Source organism: Zingiber officinale, chromosome 7A (assembly GCF_018446385.1).
Source record: "Zingiber officinale cultivar Zhangliang chromosome 7A, Zo_v1.1, whole genome shotgun sequence".
Taxonomy (NCBI): domain Eukaryota; kingdom Viridiplantae; phylum Streptophyta; class Magnoliopsida; order Zingiberales; family Zingiberaceae; genus Zingiber; species Zingiber officinale.
Window position 1 is genome coordinate 104,151,419 of NC_055998.1, and position 18,277 is coordinate 104,169,695.

Consider the following 18,277-nt stretch of genomic DNA (forward strand, 5'->3'; position numbering starts at 1 on the left):
GTAAAATACTAATCTGACCTGTAACAACTGTCGAGGCATTTGCTGTGTCCTCTCTAGTGAGTGAGTAGATCCTCACATTGGTCGTAGCTGGAGGGGCTTCTAATCTGCCCTGGCTGATATGTGGACCATCTAAAGCGGCCTGCATCTGATGTAACTGAGCTGGCTGGCCTCCATACTGAATCGGCTGTGGCTGAGGAAGACTGATCTTGTTTGGACACTGCTTGGCTATATGCCCTTCCTGTCCGCATTCAAAGCATTCTCGTGTGCCCTTATGATAAACTCCAGGATAGAATTTCCCACAAGTAGCACACTTTGGATAACTGGGCTGCTTGCTGGCTAGCCCTCCTTTTGGGTAACTCCCTGGTTTGCGCTTGTTGCTGGAGTTCCCTTTCCAGTTAGAGCCATGGGAGCTGTGACCCTGCTGTTTCTGAGTGCCTGAGCCTCCTTGGCCCTTAGCTTCTGAGAGGACTTGCTTCTGCTGCTTGATGCTATTCTGGTAATGCTCAGTGATTAGAGCACTGCTCACTAGCTCTTCGGTGGTTTGTGGCCTATGAACGCCACCAGCCACGTTCATCGCTATTTCCGGCCTCAGCATCTTGAGCATCAACCGGACTCGTTCTCTTTCTGTGCTGACTAAGTCGGGCATGACGAGCCAACTGCTGAATTTCTTCACCGCCTCCACCGAGAGGTTGCCGCGAAACTCGGTGAACTCGTCATAGTGGCGGTTTGTGACCCGCGTGTGAAAGAACTCCTCAAAGAATTCTTTCTCAAGTCCCATGTCATCCGGTTCACCGCCGCCCACTCGATTCTCTCCCACCATACGTGCATCTCCGCTGCAAGGAGGCGACTTCACCTTCTTGTGTTCTCGCCACCCAAGCTCCATCGTATTTTCGGTGTTTTGAACCATGCCCGAGCATCCCATGGTTCATTCCTGAGAAATTCTCTAGCTTGACTCTCTGCCGATCGGATAGGCTTCTCTCTGCGTTCTTGCTGCTGGGGCTGTAGGCTGGACGGTGGAACCTCTAAGACCACCGGTGTCGTAAGTTCGGCTCTGGGGTGTTCTGCTGACTAGCCTTTAAGGTGGCTATTTCTTGTTCTTTGTCGTCAGAATCGAGCAACTAGTCTGTAAGGTCGGGAGGCACTGAACTGCCTGCCTCATGCTGGGGCTCAGTGGCTGGTGCCCTTCTAGCTGGGCATCCTCGTGCCATTTCTAAAGACATAGAGGACATACATAACTAATACAATCATGTGTATGTAACTACAATCAATAACACGTTAGGTACTGTCATCAATCAACATGCTACAGTATCTATAAACATGAAAGGAAGAACATAATAAAGTGAGAGACGTTTCTTACTTGAAAGCTGCAGGTTCAATGCTGATGTGTGTGTAGGAAGTATGGAAACTGCTCTGATACCACTCTGTAACGACCCGCCTTCTACTAACTAAGCTGTAAGGCCGATCGTCATATTATGCTGTGCTAAACTATTCCCTGACCATCTCTAGGACTAGATGCGGAAGCTGTACTAATTAAATTTTTTTCTAAGCTGTTAACATTTCTTGGTTCTACGTGTACTAAGGGGTGTAAACTAAAGTATACCGAACATATACTACATCCCCTATGGTCAAGGAACTGAAATAACCCTTTTCTGGCTGTTATCAGACCTCCCAATTGATCCACGGATCGATCGGAATGTCGGATCGATCCAGCACGCTACTGTGCTCGGGACAATTATCTGGATCGATCGGCTGATCGATCCAGACTGGTCAATCGATCCAGTAATCGATCCCAGAGCTCTCTGTTCGCGACGGAAATGGCTGGATCGATCGGCTGATCGATCCAGAAGCCTACTGTTCGCGGAACAGATTGCCCAATCGATCAGCTGATCGATTGGAAACCCCCAATCGATCCACCGATCGATTGAGGTTACTGATTTTTTGCAGCTAACTCTGATTTCAACACTGTTTCGTGCCCCAATCACAATACAAGTTCTAAAATGATTAATAAACACTCTAACATCATAAAATTAGTGTTCTAAGCATAATAAAGTGCATGGTTAACTAATTCGTAGCAATGAACACACTAAAGTGCAAATGATAAAATACTGAAAAGTTCTAATGTTTAAACAAAGCTTGCTAAGGTTCCCTAAGATCTTCTTTCCAAGTTCCTGCCCACACACATCTTTGTAGCATTGTCCTCCAGCCTCCGCTAGTCCATCTTCCCTTTACCTTTATCTGCAGTATAAGGAAAAGGAAGTATCTATAAGCTTTCGCTTAGTAAGAAACCATCTACCTCACTAAAACATGCATACGATGCATTTATGCTTTTAAAAACATGCTATCAAACATATGATGAACTTGTCAAAGCATGACATACTGAAATCACTGAACATGAACACTAAAGCATGACATACAAGCTAATCATAAACTATCATGAGTATCAATAAAGAAAACTGAATTGAACATGAACTGGGCTAAGCTGGAACTGAATTCAAACTCAACTATCATAACTAATCCTTGTGAGTTTTGAAAATCTATAATATAATAGATTAAAATACATAATCATACCGCTAATGGGCCCGGCAACTGTACATGCTATGCGCGCATCCTTAACTAGACCTGGGGTTGCAAATCCCGAATTTAGTAAGGTTTACTAGGTTATCTAAACCTAGGGACCGACTATGGGAGCCCAGCCCAATGGATATCTAATCTAGCCTACTAAAAATAAAATACTGAATCATAGCTAATTAATTTATCTTGCTTTTACTAGGTTATCTGAACCTAGAGGCGACTGTGGGTGCCCACCCATTGGACCGTAGTCCCATATAAGCTGTAGCAAGACTAACTAAACTATTTAAATGCTTCTATTGCATTTACTGAGCTATTAAAAATGTCTACTGTAGCATTTTGCTGAGCTAAGCATTTTATCGAACACTTAGTGTGCTCCAACTCTCCTCTCTATTAGGGAGACCACCCCTAGGCACCCGACAACGTCTAGCATCTCCAACTGAAAGGAGAAAACGTGTCTGGCCCATTTAGAGGTGCTCAACTAAATCCCTAAATCTGCGAGGAGGGTTAAGTACACCCTATGCGTCGAAAAACTACATATAGCTAACTAAAAGCATACAATCATCCGAAAAGCTACTTATACTGCAGGTGAGGGGTTTCTTACCTCCTGTTCGTAATTTCTTACGAGTCTATTCTCTAGGTTTCACGGAGGAGAGATCTCTTCGACGATCTTCTCGCGTCTATGCGTTCCTCTCACGGAGGGGAGCGTCCTCGTGCCCTTGATGTTGCCGGGAGGTGCCCCTAGCACCCTTGGCTTGGTGCGCCGAGAGAGGGAGGGAAAGGAGGAATGGGCGGCGGTGAGGGTTGAGGAGAAGAGAATCACGATTAAAATAAAACCCTCACTTAATAATTTCTTATTTATATTAAGTGGTAATTTCGGCCCAACTTGAATATAAATTTAATGGTTTCCCTTTCCTTTCAGCACGGCCCTGCTGGGTTCACCTGGTTACTAAGGTTCACCATAAGTCATAGAACCCAATAGGTCTCGGGTTCAATTCCCGCTTAGGCTGTTTTCGTTTTCTATTTATTTTTGCTACTTCCGTTACTCTAAAAATTCCGTAAAAATATCCTAAAATTCCAGAAAAATCATAGAATATTTCTAAAATAGTTTTGAGACTTTCGAGTGTTACAATCCCCCATACCTTATAAAAAGTTCGTCCTCGAACTTAGAATAATTTTGGGTACTTCCGTCTCATGCTGGCTTCTGTCTCCCAAGTTGCCTCTTCTGCTGTGTGACTGTGCCAAATAACCTTGACTAATGGTACTTCCTTGTTCCGCAATTTCTTAACTGCTCGGTCTATTATCTGAATAGGCCGACTGTCATAGCTGAGGTCTTCGCGGATCTGTACCGACTGGGGCTCAATCACCTGGGTGGCATCTGGGATATGCTTCTTCAGCATAGAGACATGAAATACATTATGGACAACTGACATTTGCTGGGGTAGCTCTAGCTCATATGCTACCTTGCCCACTCTTCTGCTGATAAGGTATGGTCCCACATATCTGGGACTTAGCTTGCCCTTCTTCCCAAAACTCATTACTCCCTTCATGGGAGCCACTCTGAGGAACACTGAATCCCCAACTGAAAACTCTAAAGGTTTGCGTCATATATCAGCATAGCTTTTCTGGCGGCTCTGAGTTGTCTCTATCCTCTGGCGGATCTGCTGTATAGCTGCTGTGGTATCTGCCACTAGATCTGTCTGAAGTTCTACCTCTTTCTGTTTACCACTCTCATACCAGCAGATTGGAGATCTACACCTCCGCCCATAGAGAGCCTCATAAGGTGTCATACCGATAGTGGCCTGATAGCTGTTGTTGTATGCAAATTCTGCTAAACTCAGATATTTGCACCAACTTCCTTTGAAATCTAGGGCACATGCTCGGAGTATATCTTCGAGTACCTGATTTACTCGCTCCGTCTGACCATCTGTCTGAGGATGGAAGGCTATGCTGAATTTTAACTTTGTGCCCAAAGCTGACTGTACACACTCCCAGAAGTGTGATATGAATCTACTGTCTCTGTCTGAGATGATGGTTCGTGGGACTCCATGTAATCTAACGATCTCCTTGAGATACAACTGAGCTAGCTGTTCCATGGAGTAGGATATCCTGATAGCTAAGAAGTGAGCTGATTTAGTCAATCTGTCGACTATTATCCAGATGGTATCAAAACCATTCGTGGTTTTGGGTAATCCCACTATAAAATCCATAGAAATGTCTTCCCACTTCCATTCTGGGATCTGGATGGGCTGCAAGACTCCTCCTGGTCTTTGGTGTTCTGCCTTAACCCTCTGACAGGTTAGGCAGGTGCTGACATAACGAGCGATGTCTCTCTTCATCCCAGGCCACCAAAAACGTTTCTTCAAGTCCTGGTACATTTTGATGGAGCCAGGATGCATCGCATAGGGAGTCTTGTGAGCCTCGTCTAGGATTTTCCTCTGTAGTTCCTCCTGATCCGGAACACATAGCCTGTCACCAAAATACAACACCCCGCTATCTGATATTCTGAACTCTCCACTTTCTGATTCTGCTAAACCTTGCTTGATTCTCTAAATTTCAGGATCCTGCTCCTGAGCTGTCTGGATATCACCAAGCAAGGTAGACTCTAATGTCATGGCAGAGAGCTGTCCGACTATGAGTTCGAGACCAAAATCTGAGATCTCCTTCTGTAGGGGCGGTGACATAGCTGCTAGAGATAACAGGGTAGCGCTGGACTTCCTGCTGAGGGCGTCTGCTACCCTATTTGCTTTTCCTGGGTGGTAGAGGATGTCTATGTCTTAGTCTTTGACCAGCTCTAGCCATCTGCGCTGTCGCATATTCAGATCCTTCTGAGTGAAGAAGTACTTCAGACTCTGATGATCTGTATACACTCTGCACTGAGCTCCATACAAGTAATGTCTCCAAATCTTGAGAGCGAACACCACTGCTGCAAGCTCAAGGTCATGAGTGGGGTAATTCCTCTCATAATCCTTGAGTTATCTGGAGGCGTAGGCGATTACCTTGCCATCTTGCATCAGCACTGCTCCTAGTCCCAACTTCGAGGCATCACTATATATATCGAAGCTATCTGCGTTTTCTGGTAGAGTCAGTATAGGTGCACTGGTCAATCTTCTTTTCAACTCGCTGACAATCCTCTATCCACTGAAATTTTCTGTTCTTTCTGGTAAGAGCTGTCAGTGGGGAGGCTATCCTGGAGAAATCCTCTACAAACTTTCTGTAATAACCTGCTAGTCCCAAAAAGCTTCTGATCTCACTGGCGTTCTTGGGTCTTTTCCAGTTACTCACAGCTTCTATTTTACTAGGGTCTACCATGATACCATCCTTTGAGATGATGTGACCCAGGAAGGACACCTGATCTAACCAAAATTCACATTTCGTGAACTTGGCATACAGCTGGTTCTGCTGAAGGGTCTGCAATACTATTTTGAGGTGCTCTGCATGTTCTTCATGAGTTCTGGAATAGATAAGAATGTCATCGATGAACACGATAACGAACTTATCTAAATATTCCCTGAATACCCTGTTCATAAGATCCATGAAAGTAGCTGGAGCATTTGTCACGCCGAAGGGCATGACTACGAACTCGTAGTGTCCGTATCTAGTCCTGAATGTTGTCTTGGGTATATCCCCTTCTTTAACTTTCACCTGATGATAACCTGATCTGAGGTCTATCTTCGAGAACACTGCTGCTCCCTTTAGCTGATCGAATAGGTCATCTATTCTGGGAAGAGGATACCTGTTCTTGATTGTGACTTGGTTCAGTGCCCGGTAGTCTATACACAGGCGCATGTTCCCGTCTTTCTTCTTCACGAACAATACAGGTGCTCCCCATGGTGAGTGACTAGGACGGATGAAGCCCTTGTCAAGCAGCTCCTGTAGTTGCTCATGAAGTTCCTTCAGTTCTGCTGGAGCCATGCGGTAAGGTGCTTTGGAGATAGGATTTGTACCGGGAATGAGCTCTATCTCAAATTCGATCTCCCTGTCTGGTGCTAGGCCTGGTAACTCTTCAGGGAAGACTGCTGGGTAGTCACATACGACTCGGACCTCTGCTAGCTGTTGGTCCTTGTCCTGACTGGTACTGACTACGTGTGCTAAGAACCCCGTACATCCTAAATCCATCAACCTCTGTGCCTTCATAGCTGAGAGAAACTTCTTGGCCTTTCTCCTGGGTTCTCCGACGAATTCGAACTGTGCTTCCGCTTCAGGTTGGAATATGACTTTCTGTTTACGGCACTCGATGGAGGCACCATATTTGATCAAGAAGTCCATCCCGAAGATAACGTCGTAGTCGGTCATATTAATCACTATCAGATCGCAAAAGAGCTCTCTGTCTGCTATAGTGACCGGCACTGCTCTGAGCCAGTGCGTAGACGCCATGATTTCTCTTGAGGGTAACGTCGTAAGGAACTGGCTACTGAGTACCTCTAGAGGTACTGCTAACTTCTCAGCAAATGCCCTGGATATGTATGAATGGGTTGCCTCAGTATCGAATAAGACAGTTGTACTTTGCTGTAAAATACTAATCTGACCTGTAACAACTGTCGAGGCATTTGCTGTGTCCTCTCTAGTGAGTGAGTAGATCCTCACATTGGTCGTAGCTGGAGGGGCTTCTAATCTGCCCTGGCTGATATGTGGACCATCTAAAGCGGCCTGCATCTGATGTAACTGAGCTGGCTGGCCTCCATACTGAATCGGCTGTGGCTGAGGAAGACTGATCTTGTTTGGACACTGCTTGGCTATATGCCCTTCCTGTCCGCATTCAAAGCATTCTCGTGTGCCCTTATGACAAACTCCAGGATAGAATTTCCCACAAGTAGCACACTTTGGATAACTAGCTGGTCCTCCTTTTGGGTAACTCCTTGGTTTGCGCTTGTTGCTGGAGTTCCCTTTCCAGTTAGAGCCATGGGAGCTGTGACCCTGCTGTTTCTGAGTGCCTGAGCCTCCTTGGCCCTTAGCTTCTGAGAGGACTTGCTTCTGTTGCTTAATGCTATTCTGGTAATGCTCAGTGATTAGAGCACTGCTCACTAGCTCTTCGGTGGTTTGTGGCCTATGAACGCCACCAGCCACGTTCATCGCTATTTCCGGCCTCAGCATCTTGAGCATCAACCGGACTCGTTCTCTTTCTGTGCTGACTAAGTCAGGGCATAGACGAGCCAATCTGTTGAATTTCTTCACGGCTTCCTCCACTGAGAGGTTGCCCTGGCGAAACTCGGTGAACTCGTCATAGTGGCGGTTTGTGACCCGCGTGTGAAAGAACTCCTCAAAGAATTCTTTCTCGAAGTCTGCCCATGTCATCTGGTTCACTGGCCGCTTCACTCTGATTCTCTCCCACCACATACGTGCATCTCCTGTCAAGCAGAAGGAGGCGCACTTCACCTTCTTGTGTTCTGGCCAGTCCAGAAGCTCCATCGTATTTTCCAGTGTTTTGAACCATGCCTGAGCATCCCATGGTTCACTGCTGCCTGAGAAATTCTCTAGCTTGACTCTCTGTCACTGCTCTCTGCGTTCCTGCTGCTGGGGCTACTGGTGTCGTAGGCTGGACTGGTGGAACCTCTAAGACCACTGGTGTCGCTAAGTTAGGCTCCGGGGTGACAGTGGGAGTGTTCTGCTGACTAGCCTTTAAGGTGGCTATTTCTTGTTGCTGTCCAGCTAGCTGCTGCTGTAACTGAGCAACTAGTGCTGTAAGGTCTGGGGGAGGCACTGAACTGCCTGCCTCATGCTGGGGCTCAGTGGCTGGTGCCCTTCTAGCTGGGCGTCCTCGTGCCATTTCTAAAGACATAGAGGACATACATAACTAATACAATCATGTGTATGTAACTACAATCACTAACACGTTAGGTACTATCATCAATCAACATGCTACAGTATCTATAAACATGAAAGAAAGAACATAATAAAGTGAGAGGCGTTTCTTACTTGGAAGCTGCAGGTTCAATGCTGATGTGTGTGTAGGAAGTATGGAAATTGCTCTGATACCACTCTGTAACGACCCGCCTTCTACTAACTAAGTTGTAAGGCCGATCGTCACATTATGCTGTGCTAAACTATTCCCTGACCATCTCTAGTACTAGATGCGGAAGCTGTACTAATTAAAATTTTTGCTAAGCTGTTAACATTTCTTGGTTCTACGTGTACTAAGGGGTGTAATCTAAAGTATACCTAACATATACTACATCCCCTATGGTCAAGGAACTGAAATAACCCTTTTCTGGCTGTTATCAGACCTCCCAATCGATCCACAGATCGATCGGAATGTCGGATTGATCCAGTGATCGATCCAGCACGCTACTGTGCTCGGGACAATTATCTGGATCGATCGGCTGATCGATCCAGTGATCGATCCCAGAGCTCTCTGTTCGCGACGGAAATGGCTGGATCGATCGGCTGATCGATCCAGAAGCCTACTGTTCGTGGAACAGATTGCCCAATCGATCAGCTGATCGATTGGAAACCCCCAATCGATCCACCGATCGATTGAGGTTACTGAAATTTTGCAGCTAACTCTGATTTCAGCACTGTTTCGTGCCCCAATCACAATACAAGTTCTAAAATAATTAATAAACACTCTAACATCATAAAATTAGTGTTCTAAGCATAATAAAGTGCATGGTTAACTAATTCGTAGCAATGAACACACTAAAGTGCAAATGATAAAATACTGAAAAGTTCTAATGTTTAAACAAAGCTTGCTAAGGTTCCCTAAGATCTTCTTTCCAAGTTCCTGCCCACACACATCTTTGTAGCATTGTCCTCCAGCCTCCGCTAGTCCATCTTCCCTTTACCTTTATCTGCAGTATAAGGAAAAGGAAGTATCTATAAGCTTTCGCTTAGTAAGAAACCATCTACCTCACTAAAACATGCATACGATGCATTTATGCTTTTAAAAAACATGTTATCAAACATATGATGAACTTGTCAAAGCATGGCATACTGAAATCACTGAACATGAACACTAAAGCATGACATACAAGCTAATCATAAACTATCATGAGTATCAATAAAGAAAACTGAATTGAACATGAACTGGGCTAAGCTGGAACTGAATTCAAACTCAACTATCATAACTAATCCTTGTGAGTTTTGAAAATCTATAATATAATAGATTAAAATACATAATCATACCGCTAATGGGCCCGACAACTGTACATGCTATGCGCGTATCCTTAACTAGACCTGGGGTTGCAAATCCCGAATTTAGTAAGGTTTACTAGGTTATCTAAACCTAGGGACCGACTATGGGAGCCCAGCCCAATGGATATCTAATCCTGTACAGTGCCCCTACTGAAAATAAAATACTGAATCATAGCTAATTAATTTATCTTGCTTTTACTAGGTTATCTGAACCTAGAGGCGACTGTGGGTGCCCACCCATTGGACCGTAGTCCCATATAAGCTGTAGCAAGACTAACTAAACTATTTAAATGCTTCTATTGCATTTACTGAGCTATTAAAAATGTCTACTGTAGCATTTTGCTGAGCTAAGCATTTTATCGAACACTTAGTGTGCTTCAACTCTCCTCTCTATTAGGGAGACCACCCCTAGGCACCCGACAACGTCTAGCATGTCCAATTGAAAGGAGAAAACGTGTCTGGCCCATCTAGAGGTGCTCAACTAAATCCCTAAATCTGCGAGGAGGGTTAAGTACACCCTATGCGTCGAAAAACTACATATAGCTAACTAAAAGCATACAATCATCCGAAAAGCTACTTATACTGCAGGTGAGGGGTTTCTTACCTCCTGTTCGTAATTTCTTACGAGTCTATTCGCTAGGTTTCACGGAGGAGAGATCTCTTCGACGATCTTCTCGCGTCTATGCGTTCCTCTCACGGAGGGGAGCGTCCTCGTGCCCTTGATGTTGCCGGGAGGTGCCCCTAGCACCCTTGGCTTGGTGCGCCGAGAGAGGGAGGGAAAGGAGGAGTGGGCGGCGGTGAGGGTTGAGGAGAAGAGAATCACGATTAAAATAAAACCCTCACTTAATAATTTCTTATTTATATTAAGTGGTAATTTCGGCCCAACTTGAATATAAATTTAATGGTTTCCCTTTCCTTTCAGCACGACCCTGCTGGGTTCACCTGGTTACTAAGGTTCACCATAAGTCATAGAACCCAATAGGTCTCGGGTTCAATTCCCGCTTAGGCCGTTTTCGTTTTCTATTTATTTTTGCTACTTCCGCTACTCTAAAAATTCTGTAAAAATATCCTAAAATTCCAGAAAAATTATAGAATATTTCTCAAATAGTTTTGAGAATTTTCGGGCGTTACAGTTGGTTGGTCCTAGGAAGATCGTACCAGTTCCACTGTAAAACAATTTTGTACAAGTGTCGAACCTTTCCTAAACAACCTATTGTGTTCTTTAAAAATTAAATTAGGAATCACAAACGGAACTTAACATTATTGATTCTAAATTTAACTTAACTGTTCTTAATGGTTTAGATTTGGATCGCAAGCGGAACTTAATATTATTGATCCAAATCCACCTATGTTATAAAGTTGATAAAATATTTATTTCTAAAATCGACTCTCATGTCAAACATGGCGAGACACTAGGCCTTCTTGGGTATGAAATCATCCACCACTGCCTCGACAAAAACTTTAATAGAAATTCAATATTTAATTTCCTAAAATAACATTAGGTTTAACCAAAAAGAACAATCAAATCACAAATCCGAAAAATAAAATAAAATAAACACAACTTCGAAACAAATCCGAAACTCTAGAATCATATGCCTCTTGTGTTTGGAATTCATACAAAGAAGAACTAGCATGGTGCGGAAAATAATTACTAGTTATACCTCTTCTTTGTATGCTAATAACCTCGAGATATTCTGTCGTATTCCTCGCTTCCTCTTGGACGTCGTGTGGGCGGTGATTCTCCAAGATGAACACCACGCAAAACTCCTCCTCCTTCTCTAATATTCGGCCACCACCACCACCAAGGAACAAAAGAGAGCAAGGGGAAAGAGAAGGGAGAGAGGGCCGGCCACAAGAGAGAGCACCAACAAGAGAATAAGAATTGATATCTCATGAGTCCTCTCCTCCCATTCTTTTATAATACTTGCCCAAGGCAAATAAGGAATGATTTTTACAAAAATTAAAATCTTCCTCTTGTTTTCCTTTTCTCCTTTTAATTTTCCTTTTCTCCTTTTAATTGATAGTATGGTCGGCCCCCTTGCTTGGGCACCAAGCAAGGGTGGCCGACCCTTAAAAGAGGAAGGAAATATTTTGTAAAAATTTTATAAGCAAAGAAAGAAAGCTCTTATAAAATTTTACAAGCTCTCTTTTAATTTCCTAATGAGGATGTTAAAAAAAGGAAAGTTTTAAAAATTAAAACAAAGTTTTAAAATTTAAAACTTCTCATTTAAAATTTCCTTTTTTAACACGGTGACAAAAAAGGAAAGTTTAAAATTTAAAACTCCCTTTATAAAAACCATGAGAATGGTTAAAAAAGGAAAGTTTTAAAAATTTTAAACTTTCTTTTAAACCATGTGGCCTAATTCAAATAAGGAAAGTTTTATAATTTAAAATCTTTTTTTAAAACTTGCAGATATCTACAAAGAGAAGATTTTAAAAATTCAAAACACCTCTCTTAATTTGAATTATGGTAGTCGACCCCTACTTGCTTGGGCACCAAGCATAGGGCCGACCCCTTTGAGAAGGAAGTGGCCGGCCCCTATGGCTTGGTCACCAAGCTATGGGTCGGCTTCCTCTTGGACACCAAGATGGGCTTTTCATTAGTGGATTTGAGGCATTAATAAGGCTACGACAGGGACCTAAAGGAGAAATTGGTTTTGGCCTTTCGATGAACTCGAGTATCCCGTGTTCGCCCCGAACACACCACTCAAGTTCATCAATAATAACTCATTCCACTAGAGAGTTATTATTGCACTACCGCACCAATCTCAAATTACATTATGGGCTCCTTCTTATCATGAGCGTGTTAGTCTCCCTGTGTTTAAGATATAGAATGCCCATTAATTTAATTGAGTTACTGATAACTCGCTTTAATTAATATCTTAATCCAAGAGTAGTACCACTCAACTTCATCGTCATGTCGGACTAAGTCCACCTGCAGGGTTAAACATGACAATCCTTATGAGCTCCTCTTGGGGACATTCTCAACCTAAATTACTAGGACACTATTTCTTCTATAATCAATAATACACACTATAAGTAATATCATTTTCCAACTTATCGGGCCTATTGATTTATCGAGCTAAATCTCACCCTTTGATAAGTTAAAGAAATAAATACTAAATATATGTGTTTGTTATTATATTAGGATTAAGAGCACACACTTCCATAATAACTAAGGTCTTGTTCTTTTATTAAGTCAGTATAAAAACAACTTACCTTAAATGGTCCTACTCAATACACACAGAGTGTACTAGTGTAATTTATTAGTCAAGATAAACTAATACTTAATTACACTACGACTATTCCAACGGTTTGTTCCTTTCCATCTTAGTCGTGAGCAACTGTTTATAATTTATAAAGAACTGATAACATGATCTTCTGTGTGTAACACCACACAACATGTTATCTACAATATAAATTAATTGAACAACTACACTTAGCAAATAAATGTAGACATTTGACCAATGTGATTCTTTTATTTCAAAAATAAATGTTTACAAAAGCTAGGCTTTTAGTATACACTCTAACACTAGGATCGATAGAGCATGAGTGATCGATCGAGCATTAAGAACCGATCAGTTGTAAAATATATGGCAAAAGATGTTCTTCATACAGGTAGAGTAAGCTTATGCAGCTAATCAAATACATCTGACACATGAATCATACTGAAATATTATGTGAGTATTTAGTGAGTCAAATAATCTGGCGGGAAATATCTTCTAGAAGCTTCTGCAAGTATGCTAAACGATAAAGAGGGTACATCTTAGGTATGAAAAAGATTCCTTAAATATTATTACAAGTTGTGCTTACGTCAATGCATCACAACTGAAACCCTAATTTCACTTCGGTTCCATTGTCTTCACTTTCTTCTCGTCGGAAAACTAACTTGAGCATCGGAGGGCCTAGCCAGGGATTCCCACCCCGGTCTTAGGTCACTAATGCTTTGTTGGTTGGTCAGGTGGTGCACAGGAGGGCAGGGTTGCTTGTTGGAGCTTCGGATCTACGGTTCATTCTTTATCATCTTCTTCCTCGGACTCCTCCTCAGATTTGCTTTGGTTTTCTCAGATCTGTAGGGATTCTTTTATTTAGGCTTCCATATCTTGTTTCCCGAGGAGTGTGTTGCTGTGTTGGAGCTCCTTCTGTTCATCTTCTTCAGAATCGTCATCATCTGCTGCCCCAGCTATCCGTCCCGTTGATCTCAGACAGGATCAAATTTGGTGCCGTCTGTGGGAACTCTCACTTAGATCTAAGGCTTCAAGATGGAGGACACTGGAAAATCTAACACCATCACTCTAACTCGGGAAGATCTGGAATTACTTATCAACTCTAGTGTCCATAAGTCATTACAACAACAGCAACAAGCAAACGCCGGAGGTACTCTACCGATGGCGATAAATCTGGCGGTTTCAACTACAGATCGCTGAAGGAATTGAGGTATGGAAGAAGAAGATATTTCTTACATAACCCTTGCTCCTGTTTCACCCACTCGACATCCCCAAGCATTCTTTTGCACCCCAATGGAGTAAGGAGGACGAAAATTGGTGCTTCAAGAATCTTCGGATGAAGCACCCATGAAGGAAAAACGCAAAGGAAAGGTGGTAACCAGTGACAGTTCTCCAGAAAGAATAGTTACACCATTTTCTCGAAGAGTCCTTGATGATCCATTGCCCAAGCACTATCAGACTCTAAATATTGGGGAACATTCCGGAACTACTGATCCGGAAGATCATCTTTCCAAGTTTGAGAGCACGGCTGATGTGCGTAGATGTATACACTTGTTTAGCATGTTTTGACGCACATTCACATATTTTGAGCATGTTTTATCTATGCATTTTCATACTTCTAGATTTACTTTTAGCATATATACTCTTTTTATTAGTAGATCTGCTTTTGTGCATTTTCTGTACGCAGGAGTCGATTTTGGAGAAGAATTGATGATTGAACGAAGGAGGAAGGCACCATCCCTGTGTGCCACACGACCCAGTTGCCCAGGCCATGTGGTGATCATCACCTGTGTGGCTCCAGCATAAGAGGAAGTGGCCACGGCCGTGTGTGCATCACACGGATGTGCCAAGTTTGAAGCAAGGAGGGAGACAGGCCGTGTGCACCACATGGTCGTGCAAACCCTCCAGAGCCGAAGCAGTACACGGGCGTTTAGATCTACACGGCCGTGCAACATCTTCAGAGGCCAAGAAAGCCCTGGCCGTGTCCTAGACAAGGCCGTGCAGGAGTACCAGAGCCAGAGGAAGAGCAGGCCGTGTAGATCTACATGGTCGTGCAAGGGGAGTAGTGGCAGAGCATGCCACAACCGTGTCTCACACATGACCGTGTGAGTTAGGCAGAGAAGGGAGTGAGCCAGGTCTTGTGAGCCTCACACGGCCGTGTCTCGTGGCCGTGTGGCACCCAAACCCCGCCTCTATATAAGGCTTTTTTCATGATTTAAAAGGGGATCTTCTCCCCTTTGGGAGGAAGAAAGATTTGGGCGATTTCTCACCATCTTGGAGGGATTTTCTGGCGATTCAAGGGCAGATCTTCTACAAATCGACTCCGGAATTTAGGATTGGATCCGAAGACCGTTCTTCATCATAGATAAGCTTTTCTAACTTTTTTTTCTTGGATTTGGAATCAAGAATGCTTATAATCTTCTTGTTTTCGGATTTCGACCGTCAATTGCTTAAAACCTGGTGCTTTAGCAATACCCTTTGAGGCATTATACATCTTGACCCCACTACATTTAAAAAGTAAAAAAAGTTATATTTTTCATATTTATAAGTGAATGCATTCAAAATCAACACAATCTACTACCTACTTGGTCACCATAGTTTTCCATGCATCATCTCGGTTTCTATTAGACATAGAGTCCAATAAATATATCATATTTTTATCCTCATTGACGATAGTCAAGATCCAATGGTATCTACAAAAATAAAATTATAACATTGGCTAATATGTAGTAAGAATTGATAAGCACCCTCTTCATATTGTTTGGACCTTCTATCCGATTGAATCCAAGATTTATTTATTTCACTACAAGCAAAATCCCAAAAAATTGTAACGATAAATTTTGGTATAAATTTATCGCTAGATGAATGTCTTCTTCAAACTACTTCAAGGACTTTACCTTTCTTCAATGAGAATTTGATCAAAACCTAAAAAATATTATAGTAAAAAAGAAAAAGTTTTAGAATAGGACTGTATAAAGCTATAGAATCCAACACTTAGGAGATCATAAAACATAATCAATTCATTGATCTGCTTAAATCATATATTTATCTAATGGTAGAACAATATTGTTTATGTTTTGCAAAAAAAATGAACCCTTATAAGAACTGCACTAACATCCTTATAAGACTATTGCTAAACAAAAGTAATTCTTTTTCACATTCAACCATGAGAGTGCAACTTGAGCAATCAAAGTTACCCCTCTTCCACTTCTAACTATGAACAGATGACAACAATTAGCTTCTGCCCTACTTGACTTTACAAAGAGAATCAATTCAAATTCATATTAGCAAATGAGATTATAAACTCTAAAACCTGCACATCAACTTGGTCTGCGGCAACTTGATAAATCATAAGAGAAGAAAGATGGTAGCAAGTCTTGTTTACCTGGAGATGCACGGCTGGAGACACACGGCTGGAGGCACAAGTTTGGACACGCACGGCTGGAGATGCAAAAACAGAGGTGCAGGCTAGAGACGCGGAGGACGGAGACGCAAGGCTGGAGACGCGGAGATGAGACGCAAGCTCGAGATGAACAAATGGTCGGAGGCGTGGTGGAAGACTGGAGACGCACAACGACGGCTAGGGCTTGGGCGAAATTTTGGAGTGGAGACGCAGGATGGAACACACGGAGGACGAAAGCTGGAGATGCAGGCTAGAGATGCGAGCTCGAGAAGATAAAACCGTCGGATCGGAGGCGCGGTGGAAGGTTGGATCAGAGCTAGTGTAAGATATCGTAAAATTAAATAATAAATATTATTGGACGAAAATTCTTATTGGATTTTTCCAGAATTTTTAGAAATTTTCTGAGAATTTTTTCGGAGCTCGTAAGACGAGTTTTGAGGGGATTAATTACGGGTACGGATAAAGCCTGTTTGGGATACCCGTTTAAGTGAGGAATTGTTTATATTATAAATTCCATTTTGTTTTCTTTTTATTTCCCAAACGCCCGAACCCGAGCCTTCCTCCTCTCTTCCCCGATCTCCCCTCTCTGCCTTCTCTCTCTCTCGCGGGCGAATTGGAGGCGACGGGAGCAGAGCTTCTCCTTTGGCGATCATCCTTGTTCGCCGGAGCTTGCTGGAGCACGGCGGAGCCTAGATCTTCTTCGGCCGAGGGGTTCTGTCCGGTGAGTTATGCGGCCGAGTGTCGACAGCGAGGCGGCTAGGGCACGACAGGTGCTCGATCCGTGTCATCTCTAGCCTATCGACCCTTCGTTCTTCCTCCACGAGTTGTTCACAGAGTGTTCCGCGTCTCCCTTCTCGTTGGATTTGGATCGAGCGACGCCACCGAGGAGTGATCTTAGAGGTAAGGCATCGTCGGATCTTTGGTGGATTCAAGGTTTAGCTAGGATAGGTTTCTTCTCTGTATTGACCCTTTCTTTTTCGGACCTGTGCCCTAGGTTTCAACCTTCGACTCCGATCAATTGGGGTTGCACGGAGCTGTGTCTGGTGTTGTGCTTTGGTCCAGCGACTCATCTGGTTGCTAGTGGAAATGATCTTGGCAAAGGATCAACAGAAGGGGGGCTGTGAGGAAGAGGTAAGATTAGGGTGTTGTGATCTTTGATTTCCATTGTTTGAACTCTTCACTTGATCCGATCCAATGAGATGAGGTGGAGTGTTCATTGTGGATTAGGAGGTTGGATTGAAGGGGGCAGCATGTTTACTAGGGTTTCGGTCAGGAGTTTCCAGCAGCCTACAATTCCAGCTCTTCAACTGTGGGTCAACAAAATTTCATCCGGTTTTAGGTGAGTTTTTGAAGGTTTATTACATGTCTATGTTTGAGATGATTAGGGTGATGTAGGTTGAGTTGATTATGGGTTTGATAAGTTGGTTTGGACGAATTATTGTGGATTAAGGTTAAAGTTTTACTTCTAGAGGTGATTTCATTTCTACATTGGTTTGGATTAGTAGAGATGGGTTGTAGAAATTTAAATTCAAGTTGTATTGGATTTGGATCATTAGGTAGAGTTAAATATGATTGTTATTGGTATGTGTTGGATTAAATGATGGATTATGTAGGGTGGATGAATATCATGATTTCATGTTTGTCATTGGGATCATTAGATTGATTATTAGGTGTGGGATGTTTAGTTTATGATTGGAAGGATTTATGATGAGTTGGATTAGTGTTTGATTGATGATGAATTATATGAGTTGGATTTAAGATGTGTTGATTTGGGGGATTGATTAGAGACCTTATTTGAGTAGGTGATCCTATTGGGTTAGGAATTGTATTTAGCTATTTAATTCATATGAGTTTAGCTAAATAAAATATATATTAATCTATGCAGGATTTTGATTCGAGGCAAGCATCTCGACGTGGGGGCTATATTTGGCACGATCTATATCTAAGG

The 18,277-nt window shown here is 42.8% G+C and overlaps 1 long non-coding RNA gene across 1 annotated transcript; it reads left to right on the top strand.

The window, feature by feature from the left end:
- The first annotated feature begins 16,879 nt into the window (after positions 1–16,879).
- LOC122000334 lies at positions 16,880–18,277 on the top strand. The gene is made up of 4 exons (XR_006117088.1): positions 16,880–17,229; positions 17,324–17,460; positions 17,557–17,668; positions 18,215–18,277. It is a non-coding gene; the product is annotated as an uncharacterized LOC122000334 (long non-coding RNA).